Source organism: Agelaius phoeniceus, chromosome 13 (genome assembly GCF_051311805.1).
Source record: "Agelaius phoeniceus isolate bAgePho1 chromosome 13, bAgePho1.hap1, whole genome shotgun sequence".
NCBI lineage: Eukaryota > Metazoa > Chordata > Aves > Passeriformes > Icteridae > Agelaius > Agelaius phoeniceus.
The window spans coordinates 4899312-4913985 of NC_135277.1; the positions used below are offsets into that span (position 1 = coordinate 4899312).

Here is a 14674-nt window from a genome sequence, read left to right on the forward strand (position 1 = left end):
GAATGTCATCCCAGGGGATTACAACCTTAAACAAAAGTCACAGCAGCTAGGCACTCAATCTCAGGTGAATTGCTTAAACAGCCAGTGTTTGTATTAGCTCAAATGTTAATATAGGCTGCTCTCTGCCATTATGTATTTGTTATGGGTGACAACACCTGGAGAATGTATCTTTCAGGACTGGGTGAAGAATAAACACGGGTCTGCCTCAGTTCCATGCTAATAAATGCACTGAGATGCCACAGAGTTTGTAATTAGTCTCCTCACAAGGTAGATCCTGATGGATGAAAGGGGCCTGCAAATAGGGACAGAGCAGAAACTTCTGGAGGGATATTTGTACATGATGATAACTACTGAACTGAGCTGAGTAGATGTTGCTGGATCACTGATGAATAACAAATCATCTCCTTCATGGCTTTTTGGTGATAACAAGTTAAATGGGTGTATGTGTCATGATAAATGGAAACAAAAAAAAAAGAGGATGGTATTTCAGGGAGATTTGAAATCTTGGAAAGACACAATCTTAATAGGCTAAGATCTAGTAAATCTTTGACCACACTTCTTTATGCCCTATAAAGGTCAGGACATCATTTACCTATACTATGGCTAAAAATGAGCAGGTCTGGAAAGATGTTTCAAGGGTGTTATATTGATAGCAAAGATTTGGAATTCTGAAGGAACAAAGGGCAGAAGGTTCCTGTCAGATACATGCAGCAACACATGGAGAGTCTGCTGTGCTGGTGGCTTTAAAACAAACACCAAACATGTGTACTTCAATCTTTGCTCAATAGGAATGGGCTTTAAAAAGACCCCTTAAATGATTTTACTTGTTTGAGGCTTGTATGGGAGAGAAATCCAGCAATTATTATGGGGTGTTAAAAACAAATCAGCCCTCCTGTAATAGGGCACAACTCCCCTGAAGCAAGTAGAGCTGCACCTGTTTCAATCAGGGCTTCATCTGGTCTGTTGAAGGTGAGTTTGAGGCCCACCAACACCTTTCAGATGGATCTACCATAAGTCAACAGCAGATGATAACAACCTTCAACCTCACCAGTGCACAATCCTCATTCCAGAAGTGCTCAGAGAGCCACATGGGAATACTGGGAAATAAACCTGTTTTGAGAGAGAATGGGTTTTCCACGAGTATCTGTGATTAGTTCTGAATGTTCATGCTGCCAGTGAGCACAGTAATGCAGCCATCTTTTTCTATTGTATCTATGGAGATATGGGGGAGATACCAGAAGATTATACAAATTAAGGAGAATGAATGTATGGTCACATATTAAGGCGATAATAGATTCAAAGAGCTGTTCCTGACTGTGTCTAGATGAAGCAATTCTGATGATGAACCTTAGTTAAAAACAGTTATCGAGATACAATCAGCTTTACACATTAAATATTCCAACCCCAAAAAGGAAACAAAACAGAATCAAAGCTTCTAATCAGTTTATGATCCAGAGATTTTGCCAACCAAACTTATTGGAAGAAGTAATGTAAACAGAAAGATGCAAGCAAAGTCAGTTAAGTGGAATTTAAGCTGTCAAGCTACACTGTAGAACTCCATTACCATATCTCCTCGCTTTTTTTTTAATAGTATTCTCTGAAAAGCACTAGATGTAATAAAGTCAATTTAAAATTTGTTCTACCAATCTTTTGCATCTGTAATTTTCCCATTAAATGTAAATGCCCATGAGGCATGCTATTTGCATTACATTGCATTTACAGTCTTTAAAACAAACTATAAATCCCCTCCTTGTTTCATGTGATTGATGCTGTGTGTATAAATACCACCATAAACCTCAAAGGGGGCTAACAGTGACAGTAAATTAAAGTTTTCAAGTCTGGCAGCATCTCAGCACTTCAGCCCTTGATCTTCAGCAGCGTTGTTAACCCCCACCTCATTGCCCTCCTGAACTCACCTTCTCCCTCCCCCTCTCTTTTTTTCCCACCCCTTTTTCCCTATGCTGTCCTTACTCTGATTTCCTTGGGAAACACCTTTCCATCCATGCAGGCTGACCAGAATCAGGAATATGCTGTTAATTAAAACTGGGCTGCAGCTGTTTGCCAGATAGAGCCAGGTCTGAACTTTGCTGTCTTGGTGTATCTGAGTTTGAGACTCTCAGGCCATCTTGGCTTTGTAAACAATAGTCAGCCACAGCTCTCATGATTGTCCAGCACCATTCCAATAATTAGCTGGCTTTCAGGCTTTAAGGCTTTTTAAAATTATTTCTCTGGTTTTAGGGGTCTTTTTGGTGCTTTTTCCTCCTTTCCTTTTCTTATTTCTTCTTGCCTTTCTCTGATATGCTTTCAGGCCATTTGCAGAAGAAATTGAGAATTAAGAGAAACCTTCACCAAGATGGAGGAGGGCATCATGTCACTATTCAGTTTTCTGCTTATATCAGTAACCCCACGATTCCTTATCAATTTTGCAATAAAAATGACCTTGATTTGATCCTATTGAATCTTGTCTTTGAAAGATATCAGCTTCTCTGGTGGTATCTTCCACTGTAAAGTAGGGGACACAATTTATGCTAAAATTATCCAAAAGGCTTCATGGTGGGCCAAACCCAGCTTTATCATAGGTAAAATGTACTGCAGGCTAATGCTCACCTACCACCTCCATGGGTCTGGCTCTCTTTTTTTCATATCAGACAGAGCACTCCATAATATAGTGAGGAAAAAAAAGATTGTTTTTCTCTTAGAAAGAAAAAAATATTTATGAGAGAATACTGATAGCACACAGAACATGTGCTGAAATCTCCAGGGAAGAGGGGATTCTTTCCAAACCAGTGAAATGATGGTTGGTAAGATTTTTAAAGATTATGGTCAAAGTGGAAAGGGGAGACGGGGGGGGAAACCAGGTAAAATCTGAATGGCAATGAGGCTGGTTACTAATTTTAGGCTACTAATCCTCACAAGAAATCCTCTGAGCATCCAAGAGCAGGTAGAGTGTTGCAGGTGGGTACTTTGTGGGATTTGCATAAGTCTCAGGGGAAGGGAAGGTAGCTCTCCTATCACTTTTTTCTCCTACACTTCCCACTCAAGTGGCTCTTCTACTTATGAGTGAGATTTCTATCCTGTCTATGGCATTGTGAGGTGCTCTCTTCTGTAAGCCTCTCTATGCTATAACATTTGGAAGTCAGTGGTATCCAAAGACCTAACAGGCTTTATGAAATGGAGAGAATTACAACCAAAATGCTTTTCCTGTAGTGTTTCTGAAGACCACCATGATTTGGTAAAAATTAGGAATGTGAATGAGCATTTGTATCACTAAAATGGCTGGGATACATATGGATATAAAGGGAATAGAAATTAACTGGAAGCTGTGTTGCTGATTTTGAGACCTGAAACAAAAGAAGAGATGCATTTGGACTGGATTCCCATTAAAAAAAATTTAACAGCTACAGAGGGTATATGCCATTGGTATTTTTCCTGAGGAAAAGTGTGATATGCATGTCTTGGACATGGATAATGGTATTCAACAGTCTGCATCAAATTATGGCATAACAGTTGAAAGCTCTTAAACTTCCTATAAACTGGTTCCCCTTGGGTTTTATTTTGGAATTCAGTTATCCACAAGTCTGACAGCACCCAAAGGAAACCACAGTATTTCATATCTTTGGACATGAAAGAGATTTGGAGGTGTCCAGGTCACATAAAATAAATCCCAGGTCTATTCATGCTGATATTGGCTGATCTTAACATTTCACTAAACTTTGCCAAGTCTGGATTTATAATAAGCCACCAAGCCAAGCCTGGCTGCCACAGCTTGGTCTTGAGAGCCACATCTTCTCAATATTGTCTTGGGACTGTTTTCTTTGGGCTGATAATTATCAGTTTGGGGTTTCCCATGTTTTTGCTGTGAAGGAATTCCCTTCAGGAGTATCATGAGTGCAAGGGGACTCTGCCCAAGTCTGGGTATGTGTGTGACACTGTGGCAGAGGAGTTGGACACAGAGAGGTGTCAGACTGTGGATCAATTTGTACATACTCCTTAAAATAGATCCCGATACGGGAGGGTTTTTTTGATTGAGTCTACTTCTAAAAGTGTTAGAATACTGGTCAGATATTAAACATTCTTTAAAATACCACTGTTTCCATTCTGAAGTATCCCCTTTTAACCCTTTATGAGGGAACCCTGTGTCCCCTCTGCCTGTTTTGCCCTTCAATGTTCCTCCAAGTTTCTTGGACAGACTGTTCTTTCAAAGTTGTTACAGCAATTTGATTGCAGTCAGCTGTGTGATGCCTTCAGCAGTGGTCTGGGGACATGGCTCCTAATCTTATGAAGAAGTCACTGAATGGGTCTTTCAAACATCCCTTGATTTCCTTATTAGAGGGAGTTCACTCAAAGGCAGAAGCTCAATGTGTGTCCTGCAGGTCATAGAAATAACTCAAGACATTCCTTCACCTAGAAATGAATCTCTGGAGAGCTTAGTTTACTGCAATCAGATTTACGAAGCAAAATGAATAAAGCCCAATTTTGATACTACTAATATATAAACACTCACGCATCTATATATTTTAAATACACTTAAATTTCATTAGCAATGATTGTTTAGAGAAACATCATTACATTCCTGGGCTTGGGAGCCTTCTCCAGGGTTGTGAACAATCAAAGATTTATTTCAGCTTTCTGCACACTGGGAAATGAAGACACAGAATCTCATTATCATGTCTATTAAAAGGCAGAATCTGGGGTACATCTAAGAAAAGATGTATTACTTTTTAAACTGCACTGCAAACTGTGAAGTACTACAGGGACTTGAACTATTTAAAAATACTCTGGGCTTATGAGTAAGAAAAAATAGGGTCTCTTTCCCAAACAGTATAAAAATATCACACCATTAAATTCTTCTGTTATTACAGTCTTGGAAATATGATTGTATCTTCTTTTGCTTGAAGCTGGTTGATCCCTGAGCTTGATGTTGGGGTCGAGGGACCATGGAGGGCTACCAGAGTGAGTTACTTAGGGGACAATGCAGTGGGGGGTATGAACAATGACCAGTTAAATTCTAGTTAACCCCAATTATAAACCTTCACCTTTGTTAATTAGATTAATTCATCAGCAGGCACTGTGCTTACAGTGTCTTGGAGGTGTGTGATCCAACATTTTCACCATTCACTAAAAGTTAAAATCTTTCATGTCACCAGTCTGTTGCACACAAATGGCCACCCAATATATTACAGTAAAGGTAAAACTGGGTTAAGTTTACCTATAAATTAGAAGGCAACATTTGTTCTAAGGACCCTTCTTAGAAGTGAAAAATTTGCCTTGCAAGCACTTTCTGTAGTTATTAAAGATCTCCAAGCTATGAATCTGAGAGTTTAATTAAAAGCAACAGAGACATGGCCAAGGCAGGAAAGAAAAGGGCTGAACAGCAGTACAGACAATTCTCTTAGATTTTCAACATCTCAGCCTTTCCTTGATCAAAATTTTGCATGCATTGATGCAGTGTCTTAACACACTGACCTCTGGAGACCTGGGATCAGCCCAGGCCCCTATCAGGGCACAGGTGATGGTGAATGGGTGGCCTGCCAGAGCTGAAAGGTTGGTTAAATCTCTTGGTGCCCTGGTGGTCAAACTTCCATGTGGACTTCCCATCAGAGAAGCAAAGTTTATTTTACTGCAGGTGTGGAAAGCAAAGGGCAGCCTTGAACAGCACCTGTTTGGTCTGCGTTGGCTTGATAAATCTTTTTCACAAATGTGAGAATGACTGACCATTTTTCACGCTAGCAAACACCACACAATTAGTTTGCATAAACAGAGACGAGTTTTGCTCTCAGTCCCACACGTGCAATAAATTCACACTGATCCTAGTAAATACAATGGGGGTAATTTCTAATTTATATTTGTGAGAGGGCTGCATTTTAGTCATGAAATATTTCCAACAGAATTTCCCAAGATCATTTGCAGCTCTTCATAAACTCAGTAACACCCCTATGAGGCAGAGATATATAGAATATATGTAGAGTACTGCATATACAAAATATATATTTCCAATATGCAGTGTGTAAACTGAGGCAGGAGAGCTCAGCTCCTGACAATGTCATTGTTTAACTTCCCATTTGAGTGAAAGACCTCTAGTGATAATATTCAAAGAAACCAAAGAAATATTCAAGAAAACTGTTTATCAAAATGAGAATTTTTTTAAGGTTGAGAAATATTTAAGAGCTGGTTACAAAACAGCAAAAAATAGGACTTTGAATCATAGAAGTGCTTTTCTCTCTCCAGCAATGCCCAGATACTTCCCTGTGTCTGCAAAGCTGGAGCTTCTCTTAACCCTGGTTATTTTCTAATTGTGTGTGTGAATGTTGGATGGAGCTTTGCATTTTGGGGGAAGATCTTTTCTTGGCTCACCACCTGGGTAAAAGAATACTGAAATCACTGAGATTTGCTCAAGAAGCCACACTTTATCTTTGTAAAAGGGTTTGAAATGCAGAATGTTTTGGTATATGTCTATGAAAATGTGTATTTGCTTAAGAGATTGCTGTAGCACATTTCTGGCAATTTCTTTCTCTACATTTCAACAGCTACTTGGTTTGGGATGTCTGGACTAAATTGAAATTAAGGGAAAGGATATCATCCTCACTTCACCTGAGAGGCAGGGAGCAGCCTGGAATAGATGCAGGAAGAGTATCTTAAAATTGTTATTCAAGGTAAACAGGAAACGGGTTTAGTCTTAATTAAGAACTATGTGTTTGTAGCTGTTGCAATTGCTCTGTATCAAATATCCAGAACACTGCCCCCTTTTTCATACACTAAGTAGTGATATTGTGCTGCTACCCTCTCCCTGAAAACCAAAAGATCTTATGAGGCAAGCAAACAGAAATTCCAGATTATGGAAATTAATTAAAGCACACAATGCTGCCTTTCTCAACGTTCAGGCTCAGCTAATTAGGGATTAGATTATTCAAGAGCAGCAGATCAATTAGGATTGCTTTCTGTAAAAAAAAACCAAACAAACCAAAACCTCAGTGAAATATAGTTACCTGTTGAAAAGTGAAAGAAATTGTGCCCAAGCACAATGCAGGGATCAACGCACAATACTGCACGTTGACAAAATAAATTATGAAAACAATAATCATGTTTATCCAATCTCTTTGTGCAAAACTGTTATTTTGATTCTAGTGCCAGCTGTCTGAAACTTTAATTTAAGTGCTTGCTTGAGGCAAGACATTTGGGATACTAGTTTAGAATGTTTTATAGCCTAAGCAATATGTTTTACTAACATCAAATCCTATGATGATGATTTTAATGGTAACTATAATATGTTCAAGGGGGTTCCAGAGTGATCTTTGATTTTACCAGAATGCTTGCATGCTTAATGAACCCCGATATTTTTTGGCTTCATTAGCTGCCAGCTCCCCAGGAGACTTCTCTGCAGGAGGTGAGTACTTTGTGTTTTAAAGGGAGACATACCAAGTAACACACTGCACTTTACATTAGTGTCAAATGAATGTGTGTGCAATCTGGAGAAATGCTTAATGAAAGAATTCTCCCCACATTTCAGTAATACAAGCAGACTGATAAAAATAAATACTTTGTAATACTCTAAAAGATCCATTTCGGGGGTTGGTGCCTGTTTACATGCTTAGGAAGAATACATCATCCCTTGACTTGTGGTCTGAGACCCTCCTCTGAAAATCAGGGCTTTTCCCTACTTGTTCCAAGGGCAGCAGGATTGACTGCAAGGAGGAATCCCACTGGAATCCTGGATAACCAGGATTCAATTATTTGTGCAGGAAGTGGTCTCTAGGACATGTCACTGCTCTGGGGACTCTGGCTCTGGTATTGCCCCCACACATCCCTGAGCCCTTTGTGCCTCAGTTTCCAGCAGCACAACAGGGCTGGGGACACTTGCAGGGCCCTGGGACCCCCGTAATCCCTGGGCTTGTTGCCAGCACTGTTTCCCAAAAGATTTGGTGCAAAAAAAGGTTTGGAATTCATGCCTGGAGAAGCTGTGGCTGCCCCAGCCCTTGAAATGTCCAAGTTGGAACAGGTTTGGAGCAACCAGGGCTAGTGGGAGGTGTCCCTGCCCATGGCAGGGGGTGGGATGAGATGATCCTTAAGGTCCCTTCCGACCCAAACCATTCTGCGATTCCATGATTTTATAATTCATCATATGTTCAGAGTTTTCTGAATCCACTGAAGTAGATGATGGAAATATTCTCAGTGGGTTTGTCTGCTCTCTACTAAAAAGCAACAAGTTGGGTAAAAAACATTGATGTATAATTTTTAACTACAGTGATTTCCAAATCGAAAGATTTCTTCAGGCTAAAGGTACTGGTTCTGTGCTTTCTTTATTTTTCTATCTTTTTTTTTTTTTCCTTCTAAGTTTACTTGTTTTGAATGAAATATATCCTTTTCAATGAGTTTTTTTGGCACTTTAACACGTAGCCTAACCCAGAAGTTGATGGCTTATAGAAATAACAGCTTTGAAAGGGATTTTTTTCAAGGAGGAAGATTTAATTTGCTGCATGTTAACACTGACTCATTCATGTTTTATCAGAGCAAAACAACTGTTTTCACTAATGTATATATTATATATAATTATACTACATAGTTTTTTTCCTTCAACTGATCACATAATCTCACTGATTCAAATATAAAGCTTTTTAATTGAAGATAATCGGTCTTGGGTTTTTTTTTTTAATATATAATGAATATCCAGTTTGAAAAACTATACTCTTAAATCATACACTCTTAAATCATTTTAAATGCATAGCAATTCTGGGTAAGTCTTAATAAAAGGAAAGTTTGGGCCCAGATCTCCTGGGTCTAATGCATTACCTGCACGTGTAGCCTTCATGAAGCCATTAAGTTTTAAACTAATACAACATTCCACAACCTACAGCCTCTGGGCCATTTGCAACACTCTGGGATGATTTTTCTGGCCTGTGACTTTTCTCTTCCTGTGTTTTTCCTGATGGCTCCTCACAGATCAGCTCAGAGCTATGTGCATTGTTCGACAGAATTAGCAATCAGATCTCTGCTCCCAGCCAGCAGCCTTTTCTCTGTTTAACTGTTCCATTTTCTGACTGGATTTCTAGCAGTTTCTTTCTAGTATTACTTTTGAAACCAATTTTTCACTCTAAAAAAATATTTGTCTTCCTCATCTTTCCCATGCACAATATTTGGTGGGTTATTTACTCGTTGTATATTCTTTTACTAGTGGACATTCTCTAGAAGAAATATTAAATCACAGGCTTTACAATGCAGGTTATGTGGCTGCAACAGAATAGTCCTAATTTGGAGTTAATTCTCGTCATTTCTTTTTTTTTAATTGATTTACTTTCCCCTTTCTGATTTTGAGCAATGGACCTGAAACATGATCACACAGTTAGATGATTTCATCTGAAGAAAGTTAGGAAAAGTGGTTTTGTACTGTTTTATTTATTTATTTTTACTGCTGGTGACAAAAATATGGAACTGAATGAGAGGTTATTTCATTCAGCCAATTTATTTTCTCTGATGGAAACTGAATGGTTCTAAGTCATCCTGGACTCCACTAGGTTTGACATCCATTGGACAACGTGGGTCATTTTTATTCCATTAGTGTTTGTTTCCATTGCAAAGAATCCTCTTCCTGCTCAAATTTATGTCAGAGATAATAATCTATCTCTTGTCACTTTTCACTATTAAGGGGCTGAACCAGTTCTGATATTAGTAAACATTTGATGTTCTTGTGGTTACAACAAAGAAAGGGTTTATTCTATTTCCATCTAAGATTAGCAGATGCTATGTGGTTTTGAATATTTACTTTAAATGGATTGACATGGCTTTTACAGCTGTAACTCCCAACTCATGATCTGTGATAAGGAGAAAATCTGTGAGGTCACCAGAAATTCACCACAATCTAGATTTTTTCCACATCTAAGGCAAGGATTTTACATACCAAGAAAAGACAATGGAGATGTGTTCACAGGGGATGTGTTTTAGTGTCAGAATAATGGTTTCACTCAGTGGTCTTAAAGGTCTGGTCCAACCTAAATGATTCTATGATTCTCTATATTTTGGGACAGAGCTAAAGAATTTGATGTAGCATAGAAAAGCTGTGCATGACAAGACCTGACAAAATGAGACAGCTGTGGTTGGATGTCATGCACTGGAGCTTAGACCCAAATGTACCAGCTCAAACCAGAAACATCTCTGGCTCCTCTGTGCAAGGATGAAACTTTCCCTCCACCTAGAAAAGAATTAGCAAAGAAGTCCCATCATAATGGAAATCAGGGTATGTGGAGAAAAGAATGTGGGAAGTTCCAGACTCAATGCTGCAAGTCAGCAGCATTGTTTGGACAGTCATATTTCACCTTAAAATTATGGCTACCATTGAAAGCATCAAAAGCAGCAAAAAAAACCTGGAATACCATTTTCATTAGTTAAAAAAACTCCACATGTGAACCTCTTGGTGAAGACAAAAGGAAGTGCTGTAATTTTCAAGATACCTCTTAATGAAATTACATGTTAGATCCGTGGGAGTAAATGACACAGCAAGAACTAATTGAGATTCTGCAATATACAAGAAGAAGTTCCATTGCATTTTTATTCAGTATTCACCATGTGCTGAGCAGGACTTTGAACACTGAATGCTGGCTGGGGATGCCTTGCAGCACAGATATTATTAATAATGGTCAAACCCACGTATGATATTTCCTATTGCTTCTCAATTACTGGATTTAGTGAGCATCCAGCATACAGGAAAAGAAGAGCAACAACTTTACAGGATATAAGGTGCAGATGTACCTGGAAATGCAAACAGCCCAATGCTGATATGAGCTACAAGACCACCCATGAGCCCTTGAGTACATATCCATCAGTGGTACAGGTTCCTCATTACACAGAAAGATTTTTTTCTTTTTGTTCCACTCCTGTAGATTCAGTAACTTTGCTTTTACAGTTTGCTTCACTGAACAATGACAACAAATGTGTTGATTGTTGCAAAAAACATATATCTTAATATGCATTTTATTCTTTTGTCTATGTATTTCTGCTGAAAATCCATAGCAGATCATAAAGAACACTTTTAAAATAAAAACACATCTTAAAGGCACCCTGTGAGTGCAATTAGAAAAATTTCCCATCATACAGCAAAGATAATGTATCCTAAATGCTCTTAATTTCATACATCTGTTATGCTCTGTCATGAATTTTTTTTCCCCTCCCAAGACAATTTTTGAAGATTTCTGCCAATTTAATTCAATTTAAAGCTTTTAATGTCAGCTCAGCAGGTCATGCCACTTTCTCCACATTTGTATTAGGCTTAGAGAAGTCAGAAATATGATGAACACTTTTCATCAGTACCCTATACTCATTACAAATAGCCATTGCATTTTGCCCCATTATTTGTTCAATAAATTTTGCAATTGTTAATTTTTTGTCTCTTTAATGCATACACAACACATGTGCATGTGCACACATATGCAGTACCATTTTATCTGGTATTTTCTTAGGTCACAAGTCCTTTGTACTGTTTTCAACACTGCAAAGTGTCTTCCTAATTCCCCTTCTTTCATGATAGTTCTGCAACTGTTTTTTGAATGATTATTGAACAATAACTGTACTTTAGTTTTTGGCATTGTCTTGTAACTATCTGACTTGCTATTATTATCCATTTTTTTTTAAGAGCTATCCATTCTGCTTACTGAACAATTTTCAAGTTCTGGAGCAAGTTAGATGGCTTAGAGTTATATGTGTCAGAAATCCATAATAACCTGGATATTACTATATTTTGTTCTGCTTCTATTACACTGCTACTGTGAAATTTGAACTAATTCATTGTATCTGTATCTGAGTAGTTGCACTGTCACTGAATACCAGGAAAACACCCAAAATGTTTCTTTTTTTACCTTTGTGTGGGAAGAGTGGAAGGATGGAGGGGGCATGAGAAAAAATGCTCTATTTGTAAATATGTGTATATATTACTATCACTCTGTCTTTAATTTGAGAGAAGTTGTGTGAAGCTCAAGATTTCACTTGAAAAGGAAATCACCAGTCCTATGGGGTGATATATTTAAAGAGACACTGCACTCTGATAGCCCAGCTCCTGGCTGTACACACACCTGAGGAGGCCTTGGATATTCCAGGCCCGGGAGAAAATGTTTATTCCAAGGAGGTGGTGATTCAGGATTCCCTGCTGCTGAGAAGCCAGGTTTCCTCAGAGTGGTCACCATTGCCTGCTGAGACAAGGGAGCTCCAGGACTCCAGGACTGGAAACTCTTTGCAGCCTTTGCTGACTGAAATTGCACAAACACGAGGAGTTTTCCTTTGCTAAGCCCCTGGTTTGGGATCACCACCCAGCCACAGTGAACCTTCCCCATTATCCTCACACCTCCACAGCCAAACTGGTGTTTTTCACAACAACCTGTTCTCCAAAATCACATTTCTCTCCTTACCATGCAAATAAATGTTCAGAGTCTAAATTATCATTGATTCCTGTGGCCCTACTGTAACACACTGCCTCAGCCTTGCTTGAGGGTTGCATTCCAAAGAGTTTCCCAAAATAAGTCTCAAAGTTTCCTGCAAAGGCCAAGACTTGGTTTGTCTTCCATCAGACCAGCTTTTTTGGAGTCAGGACAATCATACACTCCTGAAAAAAGGAGTGTAATCCTTGAGACCAGGTTCACAGACCTCACCTATCAGCCTCTCAGCTGTGCTTTTGTTTACTTGATTCTCAAATGAAGTTTCAGTTGCAGTTCTGAGGAACTGTACCAGTGGAGAACTGAGTTAACACAGGGACTGATTTATGGAGTCACAATCAGCCTCTCAACATTTTCCTTCATCCCCAGGTGGGATGTGGAGTCCTTGTTTCCTCAATGGCAGTTTGAAAAGTTGTGGAGATGTTTTGTTTATGCACTGACATTTGAAACAAAATATTTTTACTTTGTTGAAGCAGAATTTACAAGCTTGACTTTTCTGAGATGGCCCCAGTCATTTAATTTTGTGACAATAAAATCCTGCACTGCATTTTCCCAGATTTTAAAACACCTCTCAGTTACCCCATCTCTAAGTCAAAAAAAGCTCAATCCAACGGTAAATAATCACAGAATTTGAGGCTACATTTCTCCAAAAGGACCAAGAAAAATGGCAGAAATAAATCTGCAGTGTCCCTGAGTTGTGTGACATGCCTCAGTGGGAAGTTTATACAGCATTAGTGCTCCAGCTAAATTCAAATGGCTAAATATCCTGACAGGGACAAGTCAGTTTTAAATTATATACATTGAGGTTTATATATAAAAATCTTCTGTGCCCCTCGTCCCCATCAGCATAGCCTTTCACCCACATGTTTTGATTTTATTGAGATAAGAAAGTGATTTTCCAAAAGAGAATTCCAACACAGGTTTTGCTATAAATTGTTTCACTTTCACCCTTTGTGGTGTAAAGAAGCTGAAACACATCAAGATCTGCAAGCAAAGCAGTGAATCTGTTTTCCCGAGGGAATTAATGGCCAGGGAAATAAAATCAAGGAGAGATTTTACATTCTCAAAAACAGGGCAAAAATGTCTCGGAAACAGTTAATTCCATTACAAGAGCCTGGCCTGGCAGTCTGGGGAGATGGTCCTGTGCCTCATGACTGCACATCAGCTCTAACACTGCTACAATTGATCAGGAAAGCAGATTTAAAATATCGGTCTAAGGCTTTTATAATTATCTTAAAATAATCGTTTCACCGCTCGAAATGAATACAGCCGCAAAGCAAACCTTCCAGGCTGCTCACCACACACTAACAGACACAGACTAATGACCCTGGAGAGCAGGCCAGCCCTTCTGATGCAGCATCCTCTGCTCTCAAAGACTAAAGTGACGTGTCCTCTGCTCCCCACGTGTTCTGCCGACCGGGAGTGAAGCCACATCACTTCCAACACAATCCCAAAAATGACACCTGTTCAGTACAGACACCACCCAGGGACTCCCAGAGCCAGTCCCTTGCAGCTCTGCAATCAAAGATCAGTTTTCAATGAAATATTACTTACTTGAATCAATGTTGTCTTGATTCTTCGTGAAGGGTGCAGCAGGCATAAAATGTGATATTGATTTCTGAGATGTAGCCTGGTCCTCTCTTCATGGCCATTTCAAAAAATGCAAAGTATTTCTTTTCTTTCACACCACAGATCACGTCATCTTTACAAACGGGAGATCAAGGCCCTTTTATGTTGCCTCATATTTATCCCCTGCCCTTTTTTTCCTGTCCTCCTCTCTTCATCTTGCAGTTTTTCTTTCTCCTCCTTGAGTTTTTATTGCCTCTTCGGCTCTCCTCTTAGCTCCTGTTCTAATTTCTGCCTTTTTCCCTGCTCTCCTGAGTGCTTTTAGATTCTGATCTAATTTCTCATGTCTTCTCCCAGTGCTGCTCTCTCTCCTTTCTATCTTTCTGACCCTCACCTGTTCTCCTTTCTGCATCTCTGACTCCAACTCCGCTGCTCCCCTTACGATGCTCCGGCTCTGGATTTTCTTCCTCGTCGTTCCCCACATCGCTCTTGGGCTGTTTTTAGCACTCATTTCAATATAGTTTTCCCTGCTGTATGCACAAATACAATGTCCCAGCCTCTCATAATAATACATCTCTTTTCTAGGTTGCCTCCCATTTCCACGATTAGCATGCATATCTTTTTAATGAAAGCTGCAGAAACGACCAGGAACAAGGCTCCCTAAATATGTAATCTGGTGCTGCCAGCCTCCCATA

General features: G+C 39.2%; 1 long non-coding RNA gene across 1 annotated transcript in view; it reads right to left on the reverse strand.

Annotated features, from left to right (window-relative positions):
• LOC143695189 (uncharacterized) overlaps positions 1-14426 on the reverse strand; it is a 161426-nt gene extending 147000 nt beyond the window's left edge. The window contains exon 1 of the long non-coding RNA XR_013184212.1: positions 13968-14426. This is a non-coding gene — a long non-coding RNA (uncharacterized LOC143695189). The remainder of the gene's footprint in view (positions 1-13967) is intronic.
• Positions 14427-14674: the final 248 nt, after the last annotated feature.